Genomic DNA, 16,294 nt, shown 5'->3' with positions numbered 1-16,294 from the left:
TGGTCTCTTTAGAATGGCCGTACCCCTGCTTAAGAGAGGCTTTGCTATAGCCAGACCCCACTTGAAATCAGCGGCTAAAAATATTGTTAGTGACGTGTTCACCAATGTTATGAACCGGGCAGCTAGCCATGAGCATCAGGAGGGTTCGGGTCTCATGGTAATGGCGAGGAGGGGGGGTAAAAGAAGAAACAGCATGTGTCCACCAGGGCGACGAAGATCCGTGGCTAACAAAAAACGAAGAATCTCTCATTCTCCAACATATCGTGGAAACACTCGGAGAAGGAAGCAGCACAAGAAAAAACCTGCAAAAAGAAAGTCTCAAAGAAAGAAAAATAGAGCCTCAGGATATATCTTTTAAACATGTCTTTTGTCCACAGTCTATTGGAAGAATGCGTCAAATCAGAACTGGATCTGTTTACAGTTCCATACACTCAAACGAGTATAGATAAGAGCATATATGTAGAGATTCCCCCTCTTTCTGCAATTTCAGACATGGCCCCTCTGGAGTTTTTTATAGCTGGCAATGGCGAGGATTATAATGATTTGAATAACACATTTATTTTAATGAACTGTAAAGTGACTAATGAGGATGGCGATGCAATCGAGAAGACGGCCAACGCTGGGGTCATCAATTACCCGGTGGCCACCATGTTTTCACAGGTGGATGTGACCCTGGGAGATCGGCTCATTAGTCAAAGCAGCAATACTTACCCCTATAGAGCCATGATGGAGTGTAAACTTAATTATAGTGAGGAGACCCTAAGCAAACAGTTCAGCCCCGGCCTTTTCTTCAAAGACAACCCGGAAGCTATGGACGACAAGGATCCAGAGGGACTCAATAAGGGTTTGCAAAAAAGAACGGCCTCTTCAACAGAAGGGAGGACCTTTGAGCTAATGGGGCATATCAATGCAGACATATTTTTCCAAGAAAAACTCATGCTCAACGGGGTAGACATTAAAATTAAAATGATCCGTAGTAAAAGTGCTTTTTATCTGATGACCCCTGATACTGAAAAATATAAACTGACCATATTATCGGCCTCGCTGTTTGTGAAAAAAGTGTCCGTCTCCCCGGCGGTTAAACTAGGACACGCGCAGGCGTTAAGTACCCGATCGAAAGAGTCTATATGACTGCAGGGACACGGGTGATGAACCAGGAAAATCTGTTTCTAGGACAGCTCCCAAAACAGGTTATTATTGGTCTCGTGGATAATGATGCATTTACCGGGGTTTACAACAAGAACCCCTTTAACTTTAAACATTATAACGCGGAATTTATAGCGTTGTACGTCGATGGTGTGCAGGTTCCATCCAGACCTTTTCAACCTGACTTTGAAAACGGCAATGCGGTTCGTGAATATTACAGTGTAGTACTGGCTACGGGTCGCCATCTCAAGGATCAAACTCTGCTGATCGATCGCCGGGAATACTGCAGCGGTTACACCCTGTACGGTTTCAACCTGACCCCTGACGAAGAGTGTGGACAACATTTTTCACTGATGAAGACGGGCAATATGCGTTTGGAGATGCGTTTCAAGCAGCCTCTACCACGCACTGTAAATATGGTCGTGTATGCTGTGTTTGACAACATTATTGAGGTGAATCAGAGGAGAAACGTTCTGTATGATTATTATTAAAATGAACACCAGAGAGCTCAACCACATCATGAATGCCCTGGCCGGCTCACGGAAACTGTTTCAAGGAGTCTACGCCTGCGATCAGCTACCTAAATTTAAGATCAAGAATTTACCTGCAATGTACATAATCAACACACACCCTAAAAATATGCCCGGAGAACATTGGCTGGCTATTTATCTAAGGTAGGACCACCGTGGTGAATTTTTTGATTCCTATGGAAACCCCCCGGATTTCAGACCTTTCCCTCGGAAGATCAATAACTTTCTGCTCAACAACTGTCAAGAAACCATTTACAGCGGTCGTCAAGTACAAAGTCTTCAGACCTTCACTTGTGGTCAGCACTGTGTGTTTTTCTTATATCATAGATCTAAAGGAAGGTCATACCCCGATATTATGGCCTTGTACAGTGAGGATTTAGGCCAAAATGATAAAAAAGTGGCAGAGTTTGTCAGTACACTGTGGACCCCCCTTATAACACAATGACTTACGACCCTAGCCAGCCATGTATACAGATGGGGTGTTCTTGTGAGGATTTTAAAAGATGTCATGCGTGTTAAGGTGAAAAAATAATGAAAACAGCCTTTGAATCATTAGTTTTGTTTTTATTCAACACAATTCTTATACAAAGCAGGGGTTATGGTATAAATAAATGTACAACATTTGAAAAAAAAAAAAAAAAAAAAAAAAATTGTTTGTCGGGTCATTATTTACAGGGGAGACAAATAAAAACATGAGATTAATAAGCTTCCCAACGATGGATAGATCCTGAGGATGGTCGCTCAGCACGGTCAGAGTAATGAGATATCGGAGTCAGATCAGGCTCCACCTCTTTACACAGATGGATTTTTTATCGCGTTTCCTGGTTAGGAACTGTTGATTGGGGCATGTTCAGACAGGCCATCGCCTGTAGGAAAGCATTCCAGCCTACAGGTCGGCGACTATCGGGTACCTTATTAGTGCTAGTGACACTCTTCAACAAATCAAACGTGTGAACCTTTGATCAGTTGTCCCTTAAAAACAAATTCACCCTGTTCATTCCAAGCCGTTACCCGCGGTTTCTGAACCATTTTGTGCAGGATATATTGTGCATGTCTTTTGCTTCTGGCCGGCATGTTTCTCAAAACATCCGTTACAACATCTCCCTCTGAACTCTCAACAGGTTCGGTCACCGCAACATCTTTATCAACCGAACCCCCCGCATCAGCCCCAGAACCATTTTCTTGAGAGGCCATGGTTAAAGTTAAAATGTATTGATCTTTTTCACCCTGTCTAACCAGACGGAGGTAGCGCTGTAACATGTTGGTATACAACTGGGCTTTGGAATACTGATTTAAATCGGCCCTGGCCTGTATAGCTTTCATTTCAGAGTCCAGGTTGTTTTCGGCCATTTGTCTAATGGGCTCTGGCCCGACAACATTTTTTCTCAGTTTCTCAAGCTGCTCCTTAGGGATCAAAAACATTTTCTGAGCATATTCCATTATTAACCCACTCTGGAAGCTAGAAGACTGGTTAGGAAAGGCACGGCTATGCTCAACAGCGGTCCTATAAAACCCCCGGTTTGATTAATCTTCTTTCTTTTTCTTTTAATAGAATACTTCTTATTAGCGATGATCTTGATAACCGCTTTTTGTTTTTTGAGTTTAGATTGTTGAGAAGGGGTTAGGGGTATATTACCGCGTAAGATGTTAAAAGCTATTTCACACAGGGTCTCGATCAAATCCGAGGGGGCCCCTGCCAGCACAGCTTTCCTATGGCGCGGGCTCCCCTCAAATAACATTTGCAAAAGTGGCAGATTTCTTTTAATCCGAACAGACATTCTTATTTATTTCCTTTTCTTTAGCACATACACTGCCGGCCAATCGGGCGGGCACAAACCTGTTCTGAGGCGAAAGTCTTCTGGGGTTTGTGCTTTTAAGTCCGCAATCAAGTACCCGTAGGGTTTTTTGGTGGCATCCTCAAATGCCTCCAAAAAGAACTTGGTCTGGTTAGGGTACATTTGACGAGCCAAGACGGTGACCTGTAGTTTATCTCTGGGGTTTTTAAAAAGAGTTATATAATTGGCATATAAATTAATAGTGCGGCTTTTTTTACCTTGAAAAAATAGATTTTGAACTAAATAAATAATACTTAAATTCCTATGATGAGTGTACTTTGTGAAAGCTTTTTCCACTTCACTGTTGTCACCGGCCTGCTCCATCAGGTCATCAAGGATCACTAGATTAGTTTGACCGGGCGGGAACAAGTCATCGTCACACAACGAGGCGGGGAGACCTTGCACAAATTACAGATTATTTTTTTTCGAAGCCAAATCATCGTAGAGAGGTTGCCAGCAAGAGTAACACCACACTATGTTGTCAAGAGCTTGGGACACGGTTGCGTCCACATCTTCTATGATGTTCTTTATAAGATAGCTCTTCCCCGAATTGGAGGGACCGGCTATAATACAGGAGAAAGGGTGTTGAAGTCTGTTATCAAAACCACCACTAATATCCATAAGGCAGAGTGGTATAATCAGTCTTCAAGACTCTTTTATTGTACACCACCCTGAACCGTTTGTTTAGTGATCTATTTTCCAACGTGTACCCCTTTTTATTGCGATAGATATGATTTCCGGCTGTAATAATCTCACGAGGAGGCGCGTCTTTCTCGGTTACAAAACTTTCTACCAGGGTCGTCAGAGACTTGATGTTAATGAGCTTGTTGTTACAATGGTTCAGAGTGAAACCCTTAACTTTCATACAGGTCTTACCCGCAGCCGTTCTGTATGCGTCTTAGGACCCCCTGAAACAAACTCCACTATGTGGTCCTGAGGATCTAGTTCGCTCGTTAACTCCCCAAGGTAGTCCCCGAGGGGAGGGACCCAATCCCCTGGCCTGGTGACAAAGATTACAGAGTCAGTATCATGATAGAGCGTGCGTTCCTGCAACTGATCCATTAAGTTGTACAATTCAAGCCGGGCGTAAGCCGTGGTAAAAACCGCTATGAAAACATTAACGTTCCCCTGTTTGGTGGGGAAATCTTTAGGGGCCCTCCACTGGACCTGTGCCATGTGGTCATTTAAGAATTGAAAGTGTGATACTGCATGTTGTTTGGAAAACGTAAATTCTATAAACTGTTCAGGGGTTTTAATCAAGGTTGTGTTTAGACGGTAATTTCTTTCCCCAAACTTACCCCACAGACTGTTTAAAATCAGTTTGGACATTTGTCTCTTGGCGGGGTTTACAGTTATGTTCCCCGGCTCTAGACGGATCCCTTCCTTTTCAAAATATTGCTGAACGTATCGCTCTTTGGCCGCGGAGTCAACACACCATGAGGGATAGCCCGATGCCTCCTGTTTCCCTTTCAGATGGGTCATAATGTAATCAGCAAAAAGAGTATCAGATTTTTCAGAAAAATGCCAAACCTCATACACCTTACCGACTCTGTAACCTTTCTACACCGCCTTGTCAAGCTCAATGCTACACCAGACACCCGTCAGCGCTCTATCTTCATCACTGTGCAGACAAGAGGTAGTTTGATTTTCAGTTTCCACACACGTTCTACACAGAGGGAACATCAATTTTCCCGAACACCTGTAAGGCAACACGGGTAAGAACAGCTCGCGAGGAGGGTACATGGTGACTTTGATCAAACCAAAGTAATGTCCAATTTCGAGAAAGTCACGATAAACAATGGTTGGACGCCCCACCGGGTACATTTTGGTCTTGTTGACATAAGGGTACAGACTGGTGAAATCATAGTAATCTACTCTCTCACCCTCCTTTACCTCATAATGTAAACAGAGGGCGTTGGTTCGACCCCCAAATAACGCATCCCGGGGCTCTAGACGTTCAGGAAAGTCCAAGGTTTCCATAAACCGTTGTACCCCCGCTTCCTGTTGCTTCAGGGTCGTCCACTCGTGTTTCCAAATCACCAGCACGTTCAAACCATAGGTGTTTTTTAAAGTATCAATTCGTTCCTGGAAATCATAGTACATATCACCGCAGAGTTTTTGTGTTACGGGGTTAAAGGTGTTTGGGTCGAAGCACTGAGGACAGCCATGGTAAATACAACCTGCAAACTCATAAGCGGTACGCCGCCCGAACACGTCGCTAAAACCGTCTAAGTAGTAAGGCCCCATTTTGACTTCCCCTTGATTTAAAGCATGTCTGATGAAGATGTTATCCCGGGCACTCAGGTATTCCAGCCACTGTATGGAGACAGTCGAAAAGTTCTTTTGTCTAGCACGATAGTTGTCAGAAGTGGTGACCGCTATAGTGTTTTTCTGCAAGAAATTGGACCGATACATTTTCATGCAGAGAGACGTTATGGTCACACTTTGCAAAGGGTCGAGACCCGATGTGTTGATAACCTCGGCGCGGAAACGCACACAGGCTTCTTTAAGGATCACCACATCATTTTTACAATAAGCGGCCATCTCTTCTCGGAAATCAAAAACACCTCCCTTAACCGTATTGTACCATTTAAAGAATTCCTCCCTCTCATGAGACATCATAGTATCAACCCCATAATAAGAGGCGGGCGGGTAGGACCCTCGATAATTTTGAGTGTCCTTAGTATTAAAAAAATGGCAGAACCAACCTTTCTTCTGAGCCTCAAAACCCAGAGCCTTAGGCAAAGCGCTCAATTTCATGGGGAGGAAATTTAACGAGTCTATGTAACGTTAGTTGAAAGCTTCGTCGGTGAAACACATGATCTTGCTACCCTGAGCTATTATTTTTGGGGTCACCCCATTTTCCACCAGATACTTCATCAAAATGTAAGAATCATAACCCTTAGCATTGTGGGCAACAAATGTTTAATTGAGGTATTTTGGACCGCGATACCGCGTAAAGAAATCCCTGACACAACTCTCACCGCTAGCTGACCACTCACGATCCAACATGTCAATACAGTGTATATAATTAGCAACGTGGACCCCGTTTTCTTGCCGGCATTCAAAATCAAAAAAGACATACCGGTTGTGCGGCGGCTCCTTTTTAACCGGCTGAATAAAGCACTGGTGTTCGGACCCCGGGGTTAAATCAGCATTACAGATCCTGCATCTCGGCTCCAGACATTTGTGTGGTTTAACCTCATGAAAACGGTACTGGAGGCAACACTGCGGGCAATATTTAGTTTGATGACAATAACTCAGTTTTTTAACCCCCTCAGCAGCGGCCCTCTGTACCTTATGCTCGGAAAAACAGAACGCTGAGAGACAAATCCTTAAGCAATCTTTACATCGGATGGTAGGGGCCAAACCCTTACGACATTGCGGATTGAAACAGACGTTACAGTAACCGTCACAGCGGTGCTTAAGCTTATCATTGAAGGCCTTATAACACCAATGACAAACATACGAACAACCCAAAAAAGCCGTCAAACTCTTTATTCCAAAGTAATGACTATCACTTAGGAAGAGAAACAGTGTCTGTGTATGGGTTTCAGGATGTATCTGAAATTTCACAAATACTTCCTTTACCTCACAACGGTACCACACAACAATTTTTAAAGACAACAACTCCTCAAACTTGGTGATGTCTGAAAAGGCAACCATCTGTTGAGAGTTTAAGCCGGCCCTCTGATGAAGCATTAAAGCCTCTTGCAGAGCTTGGGGTTCAGGCATGTCGGGGGTGAGTAGTTTTATTAAACTGTAAGCAAAACAGAGCTTATTGTCCCCACTGGAACTCACCACTAATTGCCTGAGCTTGGTCCTAATTATGTCGTTCTTCAAGCATTTTGACAGTCTTCTAAGCGCCCCACCCTCAGGGTTACGAACCACATTCATTACCAGAGACAGACTTTCATCAGCTAAGATGGCTGCGTTACTTTGCAATAACGCTTCGATTTTAGCCAGACATCTAAATTATCTCCACTCAGCATTACAGATAGGTTGCTAAACAAATCATCCCCTCTGATTTCTAACTGTACAACATCTCGAGGTCTGACACTTTCAGCAACCTGTTCAAGCATTTTCTGCAAGGCCTCGTGTATGTTGACAAATATTTCTGCATAATTGTCACAATTTAAAAGTTCTGCAAAATTAAAACGCTGAATCATTTCAAAATTGTTATAGGCCGGTCTATCTATAATCACGGGATCACTGGTACTCTTGGACACATCATCATTTTGAACAAAGCCTTCACCCCCTACATTCTCACAGAGCATGTCCTCCACAGCCTTATCAGTCTCAGAACCCTCCACATTCCGAACACCCCCACTGCTGACATCTACAAAACCCCCTTTTTGAGGAGGCTCATTTAAAGCCTGTAAAAGTCCTTCAAAGATATCCAACCGGTTAATGTCAAGACCCTCCTCTATAGTGATGGCTGCTTCTGCCGCCATCCTGTGTTCTAATTGTCTCAAATCATTTATAATAGGGGCAGAATTTGGTCGGGGTAGCTCCTCCAAAGCCTCCACCATTTCAAACAAATCGGGGTGAACTAGGGGGTGAGCCTCTATAAGCGCTACCGGTGGGAGGTGGTTATTTAGATCATTGACCATCTGTAACAGGTCGGGGTTCACCGGTAAGTGTGTTAATTCACATTCTATCGGTGGTAATTGGGGGTTATTTAAATCATTTATCATTTGTAATAGTTCCAGGTTCATTGGGACATCAGAGGAGTTCACAACAGGGCCGGGGATGTTCTCTCGGGAAGGTCTTTTTGGGGCCCTAGCTTGTTCATAATCCTTTAGTTTGTGAGTTCTTTTACCAAGTCAGGACATTTTTTAATTTATTTTTTATTTTTCCAACAACCCACAATAGTAAGGCGTTTTGTGTCTATTAAAACATTAAATACTGTACAATTCGTTAGTAAGGGTATTAATAAGGGTGTTTTGGCTCTCTATCACCAGGTTTTGCCCCACTAACACAAGTCTTTGATTTTGTAACAAAGTATGTAGCAACTCATGCCGACCTTCAGGAAGTAGCTCCGGGGGCTGGTGGCCTGGCTCAGCTTCAAAGGATGGTCGCTCCGGTAAATCTCGGTCGAAGGAGGCAGGGAGCGAGCGTATACTCATGGACGGAGACCAAGAAGGCCTTTGCGGTGACACCCTGGCCAAGCGCGGGGAACTGTTCCGCGTTTCTGTAGCCAAGAAATGGGTCTGGGGGAACGATGTTGAAACCAGGCCGTCGTTGGGTGGTGTGTCAGCCCTGACTGACGGCGACCCATGAGGTTGTTGGATGCCTGTATTTGTTCCGCCCGACAATGCGGCGGGCTGAATCTGGGGTGTTGAATTACCCCCAGAAGGCTGTGGCCTGAGTAGATGTTGGGGGGTCTCCAAGACCACCGTGGGGGATCCTCTCGGTGATCTCACCGGGGAAGATGTTTGATCCCACTTAGACGGGGTAATTGTTCTCAATAGCTCATCCACAGAATGACTATCCCAATAGTCTTGGGAAGAATAAAAATATACATTACATTTACATCTTTAAACGGCGACAGAAATCAAACTTAAAACAACATGTCCAGGACATTCAAAACCTTTAGCTTTTTTAGACCTTTGAAAATAGCCTTAGACATTCACTACAACGCAATATTATTTACAGACAATATATTTATTAGGACTTGATAATAAATGTAAAACAGAGAAGCCGCTGTAAATAAACTGTTTCTTAAATGTTTCTTTAAAAACTGTAATATTGTTAATAAAACACACACACACACAACAACATTTCATTTTTAAACGAACCTTCCAAGTGTAAACGATTCCTGATCCCGGGACTTCCTGTTTCACAAACGTTTTCACGATCTGTTTAAATATTAAATACAATGAACACCTTCAAGCCTTTTCCTACAACCACTTTAAAACAGAAGTATAATAGCGGGAGATAAGTCAAACAACTTACTAAACCCTTTCGGACGGCTTTACTTCCTAACCAGACGGTACGGCAATCGGTCATTTCTAAACACATTCCCCAGAAACAAGCCTAGACCTGTCCGGACTTCTAAAGATCTTTCCCAGAACCCCCCGCCCTACAGGAAACGGTCACCCATCGCTTAAATATTAGCCCTCAACGGGCAAACAAAGCCCTTTTAAAAACATTAAAGTTTGAAAGATCTTACTTACCTCCACAGAATAATCGTTTCTTATTTTTTTCGGCTGGTTTAGCTTTTTGCACCGCTGTGAAGGTAAGAGACATGTTTAACCTTTAACCACACCGCTTTATAAAAAGCTTTATCCTCTTACAGGCTGCAGACATATACTCACAGCTATCAGATACCGGGGCTGACGGCCTTTCAGATTCTTGAAAGGTTACGGTTCTCGAAGGTAAAACGAAACAAGCCCTCGATGTGGAAGGCCTTTCGTTGTCTCGAACCACGTTTCTTAATACTGTTAGACAGGATAATTTTTTAAAATTAACAAAACTGGACTCAAACATCTTACAGAAACGTTATACAAACAAACAGGGGTTTAGTTCTTACCCGGTCGGCAGACAGTCTGTCTAGGGACAACCACTTCTCTTGGTCGATCCTCGGAGACATTAATCACAGGCCTTTCGATAGTTTCTGTGTAATTAAAGAGACCGGCATTAATATATATTAAAACGTTTTCATAACTCTAATGAGCCGCTTCAAAACCACACACACCCATACATAAGAACCCATGAGCGCAAACACAAAAATCTTACCGTCGTTGTTCCAGATGATCTCCTCAGCGTTGGGAATTAACTCCTGTTGACTGGCTGAAAAATAATTTTACAGAACTTAAAACAGATGTTATAGCCTTATTTACAATACATGCACACAACACGCTCTGAGTCAATGAAAATAATCTGAAGACTTGCCTAAAAACTCATTTAAATCGAAGTCGCTGATGTTGTTTCCGGACATTGTTGATCTTTAGTCTTAAATCGAAAGGTCAGTAAGAGTCTGTCGAGCTGAAGACCAGACCTTCATACTTATACTGATGGCCACATGCCGGATCTGCGTGTAAGGCATTGTTCTGGTCTGGCCTTTGTGCATCAAGACCTATAGTCAACAAACCACTAAGAATATTTCAGGCCTTTATAAGCGCTAAAAAACAACCTGAGCCAAGAAAATAACTATAAAGATCTAAAATAACTAGCGCTTTTACAGTGTTTTTTTTTTTTTTTTTTATAGCGATGCTTTGTTTGGTATTAAACAAGTCACAAACTACTCAGAACAGCGTTTATCCCCGCAAAAGAGATATTTGGATTTATTTTACAAAGCTTATAAATTATATAGGTTAAAAGTATTCTGAATGTTTTGATACCACATGCCATACGTACTGTTGTCTGAGCCCACCCCCGCCACCCATGGTGTGAGTGATTTAGCCTTGAGTGTTGTGATCTATTTAGCATTGAGTGATCAGTTGTTTTTATTTTTTAAACGATTCCTTATCATCAGGGATTGAGACTGCTAAAATACCTTAAAAGCATATCCTTATCTTAAGTCTAACTCTTATGAGCTTTAAGACCCTAGAATGTATTTAAGTAAAACGACTGAACACATTATGTGAGAGATAAAATATAACCACAGCTTTTTTTTTTTTTTTTTACAAAAACAATTAACCTATACACACAAACACCCACACACACACCCTCTTTTTTAATTTTATTTTTAATTAAATTTGAGGGGAGAGACAGAGCCAGATACAGTGTGGATAACATAAGTACCCTATGCAAAACAGGCATTGTTAGGACCTGGGATCATAACAGACAATAGAACTTGTTGATCTTATAAAATGATTGGGCGAGAGAGAGAGAGAGACAGACAGAGACAGTGTGAATATGATAAACGCACTATTCAAAACTGGCATTGTTAAGACCTGGGACCATTACAGACAACAGAACTTGTTGATCTTATAACGGTTTAGATTTACTAAACCATTACATGTATATTTAAAAAAGACCCCCAAACACTACAGGAAGAGCCGACCCATTCACACTCTACAGTTGACCAACAAGAACAACAAGAACAACAGGTTATGGGCGGCCTTGTTGTTCAGGGTTTTATGGGTGTACACTTTCTGACGGATATGACGTAGGAATAATTAAGGAAATAACTCTACCTAAAATCACGCCCCCCAATTATGACGTAGGAATATTAATAAGCTTAGGGCATACGTCATAAGAAAATAGGCCGCGCCCATAAAACCCTACTATCTACTCATAAGAGTAACAGCAATGTCGCCGATCCTGCTACGGTCGTATTGTAACAGCAACAACATGTATCGATTTTAAAAGTGTCAGTTCCAGCGCCTCGCAAAGCTACCCTTCTGTGATCGTTTGTTCTCAAGGTCAGGATTTCTTGACACTCCGAGGAAGAGAAAACGATGGCCGGCCGCGTTACAGGGACAGATAACAAAGCACTAGCACGCGTGCACCGCGGGTTGTTTCCGCCCGGTTTCGAACCAGGGACCTTTCGCGTGTGAGGCGAACGTGATAGCCACTACACTACGGAAACCGACCTGTCGTGGTGTTTCGAATGGCTCCCATCGAAGCCGGCTGGTAAAACGCGCACAGGCGTTTCCCGTGGGCCAGCCTGTGAGATAAAGGCTTCTATTTTCACTGACCTATTTTGCATTGCTCAAGGACACATCAGGACACTTTGGAAACTCTTTCAAAGGAAGAACGCCCTGAGCTATGACAAGACTTACACTTACCCCAACAAGGTGATGCTCACTGGCTTGTTCAAACAGCTGCTGCTCGTCTTGTGCCACCATCAGACAATCACAGAGCTATTGTGCCTTCTACACCTTACGGTAGCTTTACTTTAACAATAATAATGACGGCGACCTCGACGACAAAAAGAAAAACAAGAACAACAACAACAACAAGAACAATAACATCATCATCAGATTTTTATTAAAAGTGGCTACACCAGCGTTTACAATTTCAACCTGTCGACGGACGGACGCTCTGAGTGCACCGATTTCGGGATACTTCGGAAACTCTTTCAAAGGCAGGACGCCCTGCGATCAGACAGTGCGTGCACTTAGCCCAACAAGGTGATGCTGAATGGCTTGTTCAAACGGCTGGTGGTCTTCCTTCACCACCAGACTATCAGAGCTATTGTGCCTTCTACACCTTACGGTAGCAACAAATCTAACTACTGCTTTACTTTAACAATGATAATGACGGCGACCACGACGACAACAAGAACAACAACAACAACAACAACAACAACAACATCATCATCATCATCATCATCAGATTTTAATTAAAAGTGGCTACACCAGCGTTTACAATTTCATCCTGTCGACGGACGGACGCTCTGAGTGCACCGATTTCGGGATACTTCGGAAACTCTTTCAAAGGCAGGACGCCCTGCGATCAGACAGTGCCTGCACTTAGCCCAACAAGGTGATGCTGAATGGCTTGTTCAAACGGCTGGTGGTCTTCCGTCACCACCAGACTATCAGAGCTATTTTGCGCCTTCAACTACATAAGAGTAACAGCAATGTCGCCGATCCTGCTACGGTCGTATTGTAACAGCAACAACATGTATCGATTTTAAAAGTGTCAGTTCCAGCGCCTCGCAAAGCTACCCTTCTTACATCGTTTGTTCTCAAGGTCAGGATTTCTTGCCACTCCGAGGAAGAGAAAACGACAGCCACCCTTGGGGCAGAGAGATGGGGGACGGGTTGTTTCCGCCCGGTTTCGAACCGGGGACCTTTCGCGTGTGAGGCAAACGTGATAGCCACTACACTACGGAAACCGACCCGTCCTGGTGTTTCGAATAACTCCTATCGAAGCCGGCTGGTAAAACGCACACAGGCGTTTCCCGTGGGCCAGCCTGTGAGATAAAGGTTTCTATTTTCACTGACCTATTTTGCATTGCTCAAGGGCACATCAGGACACTTTGGAAACTCTTTCAAAGGAAGAACGCCCTGAGCTATGACAAGACTTACACTTACCCCAACAAGGTGATGCTCAATGGCTTGTTCAAACAGCTGCTGCTTGTCTTGTGCCACCATCAGACAATCACAGAGCTATTGTGCCTTCTACACCTTACGGTAGCTTTACTTTAACAATAATAATGACGGCGACCACGACGACAACAAGAACAACAACAACAACAACAATAACATCATCATCAGATTTTAATTAAAAGTGACTACACCAGCATTTACAATTTCAACCTGTCGATTGACGGACGCTCTGAGTGCACCAATTTCGGGCACTCCAATGAAGAAAAGCCACCTACCGCCTCCGGGGAACCACGAGGGCAAGCAGGACGAAAAGGGCCGGCCCACAGCAGGCTGTTTCCGCCCGGTTTCAAACCGGGGACCTTTCGTGCGTTAGGCGAACATGATAACCGCTACACTTCGGAAACTGACACCGTCACCTCTTGCTTAGAACGGTTACCGTTGGAGACTGCTGGTAAAACCGACCCGTCCTGGCGTTTCGAATGGCTCCCATCGAAGCCGGCTGGTAAAACGCGCACAGGGGTTTCCCGTGGGCCAGCCTGTGAGATAAAGGTTTCTATTTTCACTGACCTATTTTGCATTGCTCAAGGGCACATCAGGACACTTTGGAAACTCTTTCAAAGGAAGAACGCCCTGAGCTATGACAAGACTTACACTTACCCCAACAAGGTGATGCTCAATGGCTTGTTCAAACAGCTGCTGCTCGTCTTGTGCCACCATCAGACAATCACTGAGCTATTGTACCTTCTACACCTGACGGTAGCAACAAATCTAACTACTGCTTTACTTTAACAATAATAATGACGGCGACCACGACGACAACAAGAAAAACAAGAACAACAACAACAACAAGAACAAGAACAACAACATCATCATCATATTTTAATTAAAAGTGGCTACACCAGCGTTTACAATTTCAACCTGTCGACGGACGGACGCTCTGAGTGCACCGATTTCGGGACACTTAGGAAACTCTATCAAAGGCAGGTCGCCCTGCGCTCTGACAGTGCCTGCACTTAGCCCAACAAGGTGATGCTGAATGGCTTGTTCAAACGGCTGGAGGTCCTCCGTCACCACCAGACTATCAGAGCTATACTGCGCCTTCGACTACATAAGAGTAACAGCAATGTCGCTGATCCTGCTACGGTCGTATTGTAACAGCTACAACATGTATCGATTTTAAAAGTGTGAGTTCCAGCGCCTCGCAAAGCTACCCTTCTGCGACCGTTTGTTCTCAAGGTCAGGATTTCTTGCCACTCCGAGGAAGAGAAAACGACGGCCGGCCTTGGGGCAGAGAGATGGCGACGGGTAACATGGCACTGGCACGAGTGCACCGCAGGTTGATTCCGCCCGGTTTCGAACCGGGGACTTTTCGCGTGTGAGGCAAACGTGATAGCCACTACACTACGGAAAACGACCCGTCCTGGCGTTTCGAATGGCTCCCATCGAAGCAGGCTGATAAAACACGCACAGGCGTTTCCCGTGGGCCAGCCTGTGAGATAAAGGTTTCTATTTTCACTGACCTATTTTGCATTGCTAAAGGGCACATCAGGACACTTTGGAAACTCTTTCAAAGGCAGGACGCCCTGCGCTCTGACAGTGCCTGCACTTAGCCCAACAAGGTGATGCTGAATGGCTTGTTCAAACGTCTGGTGGTCTTCCTTCACCACCAGACTATCAGAGCTATTGTGCCTTCTACACCTTACGGTAGCAACAAATCTAACTACTGCTTTACTTTAACAATAATAATGACGGCGACTACGACGACAACAAGAACAACAAGAACAACAACAACAACATCATCATCATCATCATCAGATTTTAATTAAAAGTGGCTACACCAGCGTTTACAATTTCAACCTGTCGACGGACGGACGCTCTGAGAGCACCGATTTCGGGCACTCCAATGAAGAAAAGCCACCCACCGCCTGCAGGGAACCACGAGGGCAAGCAGGACGAAAAGGGCCGGCCCAAAGCAGGCTGTTTCCGCCCGGTTTCGAACCGGGGACCTTTCGCGCGTTAGGCAAATGTGATAACCGCTACACTACAGAAACTGACAACGCCGCCTCTTGCTTCAAACGGTTACCGTTGGAACCTGCTGGTAAAACGGGCTCAGGCGTTTCAGGTCGGCTAGACTGTGAGATGGCGTCTGAAGTGCCGCGAAAGGATGCCATTTTCACAGACCTGTTTGGCATTGCTAAAGGGCACATCAGGACACTTCGGAAACTCTTTCAAAGGCAGGACGCCCTGCGCTCTGACAGTGCCTGCACTTAACCCAACAAGGTGATGCTGAATGGCTTGTTCAAACGGCTGGTGGTCTTCCGTCACCACCAGACTATGAGAGCTATACTGCGCCTTCAACTACATAAGAGTAGATAGTAGGGTTTTTTGGGCGCGGCCTATTTTGTTATGACGTATGCCCTAAGCTTATTAATATTCCTACGTCATAATTGGGGGGCGTGATTTTAGGTAGAGTTATTTCCTTAATTATTCCTACGTCATATCCGTCAGAAAGTGTGCACCCATAAAACCCTGAACAACAAGGCCACCCATAAATACCCCCACCCCTCTGAAGGCAACGCCCCGAAACTCTCCTCTCTATTTAAGAACCCGCGCTTCTTTTAGGCAATACCTCTTTAATTCTCAGCTTCTGAAACATCCCGCTTCTTCAACATGTCCAGCGACATCAACATGAAACCCCGCAAGAAACAATCCCGGGCAAGGGTTCCTGTACTCACCAATTTGAAGATTGAACGCTCCTGGGTGTTGTTCTGGGGGG

At 44.3% G+C, this 16,294-nt stretch overlaps 3 non-coding genes across 3 annotated transcripts; all 3 read right to left on the bottom strand.

The window, feature by feature from the left end:
* Positions 1-11,977: 11,977 nt before the first annotated feature.
* trnav-cac (transfer RNA valine (anticodon CAC)) lies at positions 11,978-12,050 on the bottom strand. The gene has a single exon. It is a non-coding gene; the product is annotated as a tRNA-Val (tRNA).
* A 1,181-nt stretch (positions 12,051-13,231) lies between these two features.
* On the bottom strand, positions 13,232-13,304 carry trnav-cac (transfer RNA valine (anticodon CAC)). Its single transcript has one exon. It is a non-coding gene; the product is annotated as a tRNA-Val (tRNA).
* A 2,192-nt stretch (positions 13,305-15,496) lies between these two features.
* Positions 15,497-15,569, bottom strand: trnav-aac (transfer RNA valine (anticodon AAC)). The gene has a single exon. It is a non-coding gene; the product is annotated as a tRNA-Val (tRNA).
* Positions 15,570-16,294: the final 725 nt, after the last annotated feature.

The sequence above is a fragment of the Amia ocellicauda genome (assembly GCF_036373705.1).
Source record: "Amia ocellicauda isolate fAmiCal2 chromosome 11 unlocalized genomic scaffold, fAmiCal2.hap1 SUPER_11_unloc_6, whole genome shotgun sequence".
NCBI lineage: Eukaryota > Metazoa > Chordata > Actinopteri > Amiiformes > Amiidae > Amia > Amia ocellicauda.
The sequence above is the reverse complement of the archived record's forward strand: the minus strand, read 5'-3'. Positions and strand labels throughout refer to the sequence as shown.